The sequence below is a fragment of the Podarcis bocagei genome (genome assembly GCF_964188305.1).
Source record: "Podarcis bocagei genome assembly, chromosome: 11".
Taxonomy (NCBI): domain Eukaryota; kingdom Metazoa; phylum Chordata; class Lepidosauria; order Squamata; family Lacertidae; genus Podarcis; species Podarcis bocagei.
The window spans coordinates 3,076,017-3,088,142 of NC_138136.1; positions in this window are offsets into that span (position 1 = coordinate 3,076,017).

Here is a 12,126-nt window from a genome sequence, read left to right on the forward strand (position 1 = left end):
TAAAAATAAATATTAACTTGTTGGCTTTATGAATTTAAAAATGTGTATTTTCCCCCTCAAAAAGCAAAAGAAAAAATGTAAAGTCTTATAGTTCATTGCAAAGTCATCAGCTATATATTAAAACTGAGACACTTGTTTATACATATTTGACATTTCATTCAAATGTTATAAATGGAACCATACCCATCAGATTTATGATGGGTGATCATGAAACACAGTCTGAATTAAAAATATTTTTGAAATAGTCCACTATATTCTGCCAATTTTGTACTAGTTTTTAGTAATAATCATACAACCACTCTATATTCATGCTGTACAGTATCAGGAAATTATCTCTGAATCATTTTTGTACTTGAATCACTTGACCAGAAACTGCTTTGAAATAAGAAAAACCTATGAAGCACAATGATCATAACATGTTATAGTACCGTATTTATTTTATAATCTTGTTATAAGGCTAATACCTATGTCTTGACACCACATTGCTTAATAGTTTGAACATTTTACTGGACATTTACATTTTTGTCTGTCATGGCGTGCTTTAAGTTTTTTATTTCTTATAATTCTGCCAAAATTACCAAGTGACACACTCAAAATACAGTGGTGCCTCGCAAGACGAAATTAATCCATTCCGCGAGTCTCTTCGTCTTGCGGTTTTTTCGTCTTGCGAAGCACGGCTATTAGCGGCTTAGCGGCTTAGCGGCTATTAACGGCTTAGCGGCTTTAAGAAAAAGGAAACAAACTCGCAAGAACTCGCAAGACGTTTCGTCTTGCGAAGCAAGCCCATAGGGAAATTCGTCTTGCGGAACGACTCAAAAAATGGAAAACTCTTTCGTCTTGCGCGTTTTTCGTCTTGCGAGGCATTCGTCTTGCGAGGTACCACTGTACTGTTTTAGAATAAAACTATAAGAACAGATGAGGCTGCAGAATGTGAAGAGTGCATAATTATTCCTAAACTTTTTTAAGCGAAGCGATTGCAACAGTAAAGTGGGGAAGACTGTATTGAAAAGATCCAATTATAATTTATATTCTAGAGTGATCAGGCTACGAATACTGTACCTTTTGAAAATCCATAGGTTAAAACATTCACACAAATGCAATATTCTGGCAAATCACAGCACAACATCAGGCACTGCACCTCCAGGGCAACCCATGCATCTTTTTAACACAAACTCTCTCAGATGGGCTTGTCTGGAAACAGTAAAAGCACTTGGGCTAGGAATGTCAGCATTAAAAATACAGCAGTGGCTGGAAATGCTGTTGTGTGTCAACCTTTATTTGTCCTTTAAACCAAGAAAAAATAAAAGAACAAATGTATGCCTGAAGGCCAAACGAAGGGAGTTTTTGCCCCCTCTCTCCAACTTCTATGAGATTTGTACGATGAATTGTAATAGAAGGTTCCGATGACAAAAATTATAGTGGTGTGGCCAAGGCAAATACCCACGGGCCTTTTAGCCTCCCTCGTGCCAGCCTTGAACTATCAGATCAGCCTTCTGGACTCAAAAGCAGCACTGTCAATAGGAATACATCATCTTTTTTGTGGTGTAGAAGAGCTGTCGGTTGTAATTCCCATTATTCCAAAGCCAGGATTTTCCATTAGCGAAGCCACCTGCTGGGTTTCTCTACTCAGGTTTAATGGAGTCTGAATTTGAATTTATCACCATCTGTGGGAAGACAGGAAATGAGAGGAGCATCACTAATTCCTTTCTTCATTTACTAAGCATAAGCATAATCTTTATAAGGAGACAGGCAGAAGCAGCAGCGATGGAGAGAGAGAGAGAGAGAGAGAGAGAGAGAGAGAGAGAGAGAGAGAGAATATTTTAAATGGTATTGACATCCTTGTTCCAGACCAAGAAAAATGCTCTCTGTTCCTCTGCCAATTCCAGCAACAAAAAGAATGTTTTAATTTCCTATGTATTGTCGTAGGAGTGGTGGGGGTGGGGGGTGGGGAACCTCACATTGAGATATGGGGTCTCATATCTCTTTTGCTTCCAGAAAGATTTCATAATTTATACTGCATGAGGTTGAGGATTGCAAGATCTTGTAATGAACTTTTCAAAGCTGCGAGGAACTGCATTACAGCGTAAACTAGAGCCACTGAAAAGTGTGCAGTTGCCCTTTCAAAGCAAACCACCATCCCACCCTACCACCGTGCAGCTATCAGTGGCAATGAGCAGGGAATAGAGAAAGAGTGTTGATGTTATTTGTGACTTCAAGTACCGTTAGATATTATTCACCAGGGATGGATGTTCTGCAAGTGGCCACAAAGGGGTACCCTAGGGGACCAACACTTTCCCAGACACTTTCCCATTCCTTCTGAACCCCTTGAACTGTTGATTCTTTGGCAGCAGAGCATACTAAATAGCATGTCATTACAACCAGGGTGGTTACCCACATAAATCTTTGGCTGATGTACAGGAACTCAGAGGCTTCATTGCATGCAGAGCTGCCTCCATTCCCTTTGTAGGCATTATGCCATTGCAGTAAAGAGATGATTGACATTTCTCCTGGCACTCTTTTGTCCCCTTCAATTCATTTCACAGCTCAAGATCCTCAAACTTTCTGTGGCAGCCACCCCTCTTGCTGATCCAGCGAAGATCTCAGTGCCGGCATCCCTCTTGAGGCAACCAACCTCATCATGGCAGATAGCAACCGTTCTGACTCCTTCCCACTGCCACCAGGTGGCAAAGATGGATGGGTCCCACAAGTTATATCCAAAGGTTACAAGATTTGCTTGCAATCATACCCTTCTCCCAGTTTATTTCTGCCTCACAGCTCAGTGGCTCAAATGTCTACTGTTTACCTTTCTCCCACCTCCACTTTTAGCACACATGCTGATGGAAAACAAGCTGCAGAGCTCCCAAGTGGTTCTAGTGCATCCCTTTTGCCTGTGGCACCCCTGGTTTTTGGAACTGACCCAGTTGTTCACACTGCCTCTGTTCCATCCTCCATCCTGTCAGAGCCCTTCTACTACCTGAAGTTAAGAGGCAGCATGGTCCATCTTCCTACACTGGTGCAAAGTCCACAAGACCAACCCTAAATCTGCATCAGTTACAGATGTCTTAATTGAAATAAATTAAAAAATTGTCCAGTAGCACCTTAGAAACCAACTAAGCTGGTTCTGGGTATAAGTGTGCATGCACATGAAAGCTTATACCCAGAACAAAGGTGCTACTGGACAATTTTTTAATTTTTTTATAGTGGTGCCTCGCAAGACAAAAAGAATCCGTTCTGTGATTCTCTTCGTCTAGCGGTTTTTTCGTCTTGTGAAGGAAGCCCATTGACGGATTAGCGGATTAGCGCTATTAGCGGCTTTTAACGACTTTTAGCGGCTTATCTGCTGATCGGATCAGCTGATAAGCGGCTTAGCGGCTTAGAAAAAGGGGGGGAGAAAAAAAACCAGCAGGAACTCGCAAGACATTGTCGTCTTGCAAAGCAAGCCCATAGGAAATTCGTTTTGCGAAGCACCTCCAAAACGGAAAACTCTTTCGTCTAGCGAGTTTTCCGTCTTGCGAGGCATTCGTCTTGCGGGGCACCACTGTATTTATTTTGACTGCATCAGACCAACACGACTGCTTTTCTGAATCTAGATGTCTTAATTGTTGGCCTATTAAGACCTTGGCTTCCCTTCCCTGTTAAATGTCACAGCCATGCTAGAAGATCAGCAACCACATCTGCAGTGCTCTTCATGTTTTTGCCACAAGCTAAGAGATCTGTAGTGCTGCAAAGTGGACTACACTTAGTAATTTATCCAAACACTACAAAATAACTTTTGGCAGAGGAAGAAGTAAATTGAGAAAGAGAAAGAAAGAAAGAAAGAAAGAAAGAAAGAAAGAAAGAAAGAAAGAAAGAACCCTCTTTCAAGCCACTACGCCATCTCTCTGCTCTTCTGGAGGAAAGTGGCAGGAGTTCACTTCTTTCTCATTAATTCTCCTCAGTGTTTGTAATATTTTTATTTATAACCATGAACTTCAGGCCTTTCTTTGCTCATGTGGGTCAACTAAAGGCACTCAGATCATTAGAAAAAACACTATTTATTTCGGAGATGCTACCATTCCAAGGAGAAACAAAAGCAAACAAGTCATACCAAGGGATTTGACTCTGATCAGAGGAGCTTTGCATACTTTACTGTGACAAAACAAAGAGCCTCCGGGGAATTTGTATGTCTAGTGTGTTTCATTTGATGTTTGTTTCACCAGAGGAGCACGCTGTTTCTGACTGAATGCTGATCTCTTTAAATGCCATAAACACACATATGTGTAGTCATATATATCATTTATAAAGGTATTGGGGGCTGGAGGCTGGTTTAAAAAGGCCTGGTGTGTGGGTGGACTCCCCAATATGTCTGGTATTTAGTTCCCCATAGAGATAGTCCAGGGCTTTGGGGGGGGGTGGTCAAAGACCTGTTACTATTTCTGCAACAGGATCCCTTTCTCCAGCATCATAGAACTACCCAATCAGTGTGAAACAGGAGCTTTTGAGCCACTGTATGCTCCAAAGCCAAGCTGAAAACATAAGGTGCTTCACTTTCAAGAGAATGGTGTCTGTTATAAATGATGAAACTTCAGGGAAAGCACAACCTAAGTCATTCCAAAAGAAGATATTGGAACACTTCAAATCATTTTGCAAGTATGTGTGCAGAAAATGATAGATCTGGCTGATACACTACACATGGAGATCTTCATTGATTGTTCAATGCATCCATTATATTGTTGTTGTTGTTGTTTAGTCATTTAGTCATTTAGTCGTGTCCGACTCTTCGTGACCCCATGGACCAGAGCATGCCAGGCACTCCTGTCTTCCACTGCCTCCCGCAGTTTGGTCAAACTCATGCCATTTTTGCTGTCATGGCAGCAGCAACAGGCCGCATCTGCTGCCCCTGTGCCACCTGCTGCCTGAGGTGGTTGCTTCACCTGACTTCAAGAGTGGGCCAGCCCTGCCTCCCACAACTCTTTACACATCACTGAGTCAGGAGAGAGGGGTCTCCTGCTGTCACACTCATCTGGGGCCAAATATATGTGTGCACACAGAGCATACAAAATGCAGTGAAGTCATAAAATGTAGCTTTCTTCTCCCCAAAAGCAGTTCTCATAGCACTTAATGGGATCGTTGATTCTAATTTAAAAGAAAGGAAGGCTCCTTGAAAGGGCAGGCAGAACAGGAAGAGTTTATTCTTGAAGAGAATGGAGCAAAACTGGTTCCAGGAGGCTTCCACTGTGGTCCTGGAGTTTCCCCTTCAAGAACTTTCCTTTTCAAGAAGTCCTCACTAGACTGCCCCATAAGCAGATTGTTTTCGTTCCTAGTGACTAAATTAAATGTTTCAGTTTCTTCACTGTAGCCACCTAAGACTGCTTCCATTTCACAACAACTAGGAACCAGGCATTTTGGAAATCCTTTACTTTGAACCTATACAGACAGCCAAACTATTCATGAAGGACCTTTGATCTTGGGGTAACTTGGTTGGGTTATAAGGGGCAAGTTATAAGGGGCACAGATGTTGGATGAAATTTGTTGGGTAACAATGTCTTTAGTCAACTTTTAATATTATATTATTATTATTACTACTACTACTACTATACCACCCTGTACCCACAGGTCTCAGGGCAGTTTACAAGATAAAATCACAATATAAAAACACAAAATGGATAATTAAAACAAAAACAAACAAAAACACTCTTGTGAGTCTGCTCTGCTCATAGAAAGAGGCAGTCATGATGTATCTCTGGCCTGGCTACTGCCATAATACCGTCTCCTCCTGCCCCACCCGCGACATCCATGTGTTAGGTGAGAACTCCTGAGTCAGGGAAGACTATGTGTCTGGGCCTACGCACTTCCCAGGAAAGCCTAGAAGTCTGCATGTAGTGTTTCCTGAGTCATACAGGAATGTGGCAGGGAAACCCGTGGAACTTAGGTCCTAGGCAGCAGTGCACCTCTTTATACAAGTAGACTGCACCTGTGATGGCTTTTATGAGGGAGTGTGGGGTGATGGCATTGTGGCACCATGCTTGGTGGTGTTGAGGGTTTCTTCAGTAATATGAATTGTCAAGCAGAAGCACTTTTCTGAGGCATCCGTATGATATGGATATCAGATACATAGAAAGGAGTAGGTGCAGAAAAGAGGAGCATAAATGCCACCATTTAATCGGTAAACTACCTTGAGTCCAGTCGGGGGGGTGGGGATGGGAAGAGAAAACAAAAAACAAACAAACAAACAAACAAACAAACAAACAAACAAACAAGAAAGGACTAAATGCACTCATGTATTGTTGATTTTTTTAATGTGGTAATTTATTATTTAGATGATATTGCTAAATAAATAAAAGAGCCAATTTTGTGCTTTTTTACTTGTGCAGAAGGTTGTTGGACTATATATTCTACTGGAGTAACCTTGATTTGCACTGCATCTGTCTTCGCTCCAGTATAGTGAATACAGTTACTATCACAAGGATTAGAGGTTTTTTGCCATAAAGTTCTGAAGACAATTCTTGGCATCAAAAGCGCCACTTGTGACTAAGCCTTTAGCAATTAGAATATTGTAGTTAATTCCATCTGACATAGCAAAAGCCACTATATGTTTCACTTTACTTTTTCCCCAATGTAAGGATCTTTCAAAGGCCCCTAGGGTGCAACCCAATTGCTCCTCTTTAAGTGGAATTGCAAAGGAGAGTGGGTGCATGATTGTGCCTTCCACTTCACAGGGATTACTTCCTTTGTGGCCTAGAGGTTTGGCTGGGCAATGCTGGAAGGAAATTAGTAGCATTTTTACAGAATTTAGTAAGTAACAATTAGGCATGGGGGAGAATTTTGATTCACATTTAAAGGTGAAGCTTTCTAATTCACACTGACAGAAACTAGAAGCTGTCAGCATGTGACAATGGCCACACCCTGGGAACAGCTTTGATTGACCGGCTTAAGCAGATGAAGGCAGCTGGTGGGTCTTAAGGGAAGTTAGGACTTCTCCTGCCCATGAAGACAGGCTCCAGCAGATTGAGCAGATGAGACCAAGAGTTGGTCCAACAGTCAGAAATGGAGTTTCTGCATGTAATGTAGAGGGAAATGAGGGGCAGATGAGGCTTATCAACCTGGGAAGGTAGCCCATCTGGGAGAATGAAAACTCTGGTCCTGAACCTCCACTGTTTTGCAGGATATCTTTGGGAGAAGATAAGGCTAAGGAGTCAACCTGACACAAATCCAGAGTGGAGTTCCTAAGGCAGTTGGATGGTGCCTTGTCTGCCTCCTTCTGGCAACTCCTGCAGCCAAGCTGGAGCCAAAGGTCTTGCTCTGCTTTCCTTTGGACTACATCAGTCAGGTAGGGGTGGGGGGTGGCACCTGGGCAGCACAGGACCACCAGACACACAGTCCAGGCTTGCACTCCAGGTCACTTCCCTCCTGCTAATGCAGCAGTTTGGCCTCATCCCAGAGGCGCACTCCATTGTCTTGCGAGACAGATGTATATCAACAACATACAAAATGCCTTATATTGGGAGAAAGTGAGAAAGGCAGATGTGAGGAGCCATTATGAGGAGCTGCTCTAGATGTTGCTGGACTACAGCTCCTGTTATCCCATTGAGCATGTGGGCCAGGATGGACAGGAGTTGGAATACAACATTGGGAGGGCCGCAGGTTGCCCAACTCTGCCCTGCGTGGATCAGGATCTAGATTGCTGTGTGCCTGAGAGATGTACAGTGAAGTAATGCATTATATAGTACAGTGGTACCTTGGGTTACAGACGCTTCAGGTTACAGACGCTTCAGGTTACAGACTCCGCTAACCCAGAAATAGTACCTTGGGTTAAGAACTTTGCTTCAGGATGAGAACAGAAATTGTGCGGCAGCAGGAGGCCCTATTAGCTAAAGAACAGTTTCAGGTTAAGAACAGACCTCCAGAACGAATTAAGTTCTTAACCCAAGGTACCACTGTAATTTGTTTTCAAAAAGGATAAAGTGAAATAAAATAAATAAAATAAGAAAATTATGGCCTGCCTGTAGTCTGAGATGTCACACATATGGCCTTTTATAACAAGGGTGGTAACTTTAGCGAGTCCAAGGAAATACAAGAAAATCTGTCACTTCCGGTTAAAGGAATATGGTTATTACCTGAGGTCAAGCATATGGAGGGCAAACTTCTCTGCTGGATGCTGCTGCTCTTTAATTAATGTCCACATTTGTTATGTCAACATGACGTATTGCATTTGGTGTAAAGTTTTCTCCTATTCTTCAGTACAAATGACTATATTAACTGAGTTTCTATATTATTACAGTACACTGCTGCAAAGAAGTGGTAATAATAATAATTTTATTATTTATAATCCGCCCAGCCGCTCTGGGCAGCTCACAGCATAAATCAGAACATACTAAAACATCAAACATTTAAAACTTCCTGATACAGGGCTGCCTTCATATGTATTCTAAAAGTCAGATAGTTGTTTATTTCCTTGACATCTGAAGGGAGGGTGTTCCACAGGAAGGGTGCCACTACTGAGAAGGCCCTCTGCCTGGTTTCCTGTAACTTTGCTTCTCACAGTAAGGGAATCAGCAGAAGACCCTCAGAGGAGGACCTCAGTGTCTGGGCTGCACAATTGGGGTAGAGATGCTCCTTCAGGCATACTGGGCCGAGGCTGTTTAGGGCTTTAAAGGTCAGCATCAACACTTTGAATTGTTGAATTGAACACTCGGAAACACACTGTGAGCCAATGAAGATCCTTTTGGACTGGTGTTATATGGTCCCAGCAGCCACTCACAGTCACTAGTCTAGTTGCTGTATTTCCGGGTCACCTTCTAAAGTAGCCCCACATAGAGCGCATTTCAGTAGTCCAAGTGGGAGATAACCAGAGCAGCACCACTCTGGCAAGACAGTCCACGGGTAGGTAGGGTCTCAGCCAGTGTACCATTTGGAGCTAGACACAGAATTGACCTCTGCCTCCATGGATAGCTGTGAGTCCAAAATGACTCCCAGCCTGCGCACCTGGTCCTTCAGGGGCACAGTTACCCTATTCAGGACCAGGCAGTCCTCCACACCTGCCCACCCTCTGTCCCCAAAACAGTACTTTTGTCTTGTCAGGATTCAACCTCAATCTGTTAGCCGTCATCCATCCTCCAACTGCCTCCAGACACTCAAATAGGACCTTCACCGCCTTCACTGGTTCTTATTTAAAAGAGAGGTAGAGATGGGTATCATCTGCATATTGATGAACACCCAGCCCAAATCCCCTGATGAAGTCTCCCAGCTTCATGTAGATATTAAAAAGTATGGGGGAGAGGATGGAGCCCTCAGGCACCCCACAAGTGAGAGTCCAGGGGTCTGAACACTCATCCCCCACCACCACTTTCTGGACATGGCCCAGGAGGAAGGAGCGGAACCACTGTATAATAGTGCCCCCAGCTCCCAGCTCCTCTAGATGGTCCAGAAGGAAGTCACGATTAATGGTTTCAAAGGCTGCTGAGAGATCCAGCAGAACCAGGAAACAGCTTTCACCTTTGTCCCTAGCCCACCGGAGATCATCGACCAGTGCGACCAGGGAAGTTTCAGTCCAATGATGAGGCCTGAATCCCGATTGGAAGGGATCCAAGTGGTTCACATCCTCCAGGTGTACCTGGAGTTGTTCAACGACCACCAAAAGGCCTTTAACAGGAGTCACCAGGAGCTCTGGGGAGCTACAGCAATAGCCTCCCAGCAGCAGTATCACTGTTGCATATCTGAAGGGGCAGCAAAGTTATGAGTGCGCCTGCAGAAGAGACATATTGGCTCTACCAGTATCCTCATGCAGCCCTGATCTTGCAGGCCCTGGTGCCACGGCCCCTTGCCGTCCCAACTTTGTGAAGAAGAATCAGACACAACACGATACTTTGTGTCAAATAAGGTCACAACTTTATTGTAAGAGGTTTGGCATAGGCATTGGGTATAACAAATAACATCCAGTCCACCTGCTGGAAGTGTAACTTGGGGGGTCAACCCTGAGGCAAGGAGGTCCTATGACTTGCATAACATAGGAACATTCCCACGGGACCACCATCTTGAGGAGTGCTAAGGCCCTAGCCCCCACCTGGATGTCCAGACAAAAGCATCTTCTCCTGGGTATCCTTACTCATGGAGGGGCAGATCCTTCACAACCTCCTCTCCAAGCAAGACCAAGGCTTATCCAATGCCTAAATTGTGAGAACTGCGTGTGGAGGGAGAGAGAGGCCCTTTTAAATACCCTGCTGGCTCAGTTGGTCCTGGCCCCCGGGGAATGCCTGCCTCGAATCCAACTTCCCAGCTGGCCAGAGGCCCATTTGGCTCCACGTTGGCTGGGAACTTCCTACAGCATCTGCCCTGCGTTGGACATGGGGCCAGCACCAGCTAAATCTGTATAAATCAATTTATTTAGTTACAAGGTCTGTTTCTACATGCACTACGTGCACTCCACTATCTTTTCCCTCATTGTCACACTTGGTGTCTTAAATATAGAACTGAAATTCAGATACTTACATGTTAAGCAGAGGATTTTAAATTAGGCATTCATGAATACAATTCTACATAAGATCACCAAGACATCTCTGCAATTTTTTTTTTTTTAATTTCCATTATGCACAAAATAGTTTTCAAAATTCAGTAGGATAGGAAATTAATGGATATTTATTTTTAAAGGTGCTTTGTGGATCCATCTAGCTCAGCCTCATGTGCTAAATTCATGTGCTACATATTTCCAAAATGCACACTGTGCACGGCCAGCTGGGCTAGTATGTCTTCCCAAGCCTAAACCGAGTCAAGTTGAGTAATTTTACAGTCATGTGAACTGAAGAAAAGAACATATCTCAGAATGATTTCCTCAAGCTTCCTATATTACTCTTGGGTTCAAAAATATGCTTTTACTATTTTGAAAGTTGGTAAATCCATCAATAAGCAGCCTAGGGTATGAATCTGGGATCTGAGATAAGTGCATTATTCAGACCTGGACCTAGAAGTTCCTGGCTTAAAGTAGAAATCTAAAAGCTTGTGGAACAAAAATTGTTAGGGAAAGAAATCACAGCCTGGAGATACAGGGAAATATAATGGGAAAATATCAGAGTATGTAAAAAGGAGTGGGAAGTACTATGTATGTGTGTGTGTAAAAGACTTTAGTTGCCTGGGGAGAAATGTTGGACTCATGCAAAGCCAGAGAACTTAGCAGAAGTAAACTTCACATGTAGACATGTGGGATTCCTCCCCTTTCAACTATGTTGATGCAAAAGGAGGATAGGATCCGAGGCACATGGCCAAGTCCAGATGGCACAATCCACCTTCCAAAATTAAACAGCTCCCCCCACAGAAACATATCACATTCATTTTTTTAAAAAAACCTCTCAAATACATCCATTCAAATATAAGTGTGCTGGTCCCGGGGGGGGGGGGGTTACCGTGAGGCGTGGTCAGAGTCCGGTCCTGGGTCAAGGGTCTGGAGACTGTCCACCAAGGGCGAAGTGGGGTCCAAGTCAAGAAGCCGGGCATGGTCGGGAACTCCGGGAAAAACAGGTCTGGGTGCTGGCAGAAACAGGTTTCCAACATCGTTGCTCCCGCAACCTGGGACTGGGCTGACCGGCCTTTATCTTCTCTGAGGCCAGGGGTGGTCCTGGCCCACAGGTGACCCGCCTCTCCTGGCCTGGAGGCGAGCACTCCTCCTGCGGGAACTTAGTTCCCTCCGCCTCTCTGCCCTGAGCCTCTGCAGCTCAGGAGAGGCTGGAGGGTTACTGGACCCAGAGGCAGCCTCACCTTCCCCTGACAGGGCTGGGAGAGGCGCACCTGCAGGCAATGGGTCCTCCATCACCTCCGGAGCCAGAGTGGATTCACCTGGTGCCTGCTCCTGAGGATCCGGCTTAGCTGGCCCTGGAGGCGGGGACTCCTGTGCAGGCTGGGATTCCTCCGGTTCAGCCTCTGAATCAGATTCCCAGGCCATCACAATAAGTTTGGATGGTCTTAAAACTTAGCAGTCCATGCAGGTTCTCCACAGATACGTTTGTGAGGCTGGTGGAAGAGCTTTACTTTATTTTTCCCTTATGTATGAAAAAAGGGATACCAGGTTTCATCAAATGTATTTTCCTTTATAACCCTGTCTGCAACTCTTCTAAGCCCAGTGAGGCATTCTGCACTAGCTATATCCCAACATTCAAA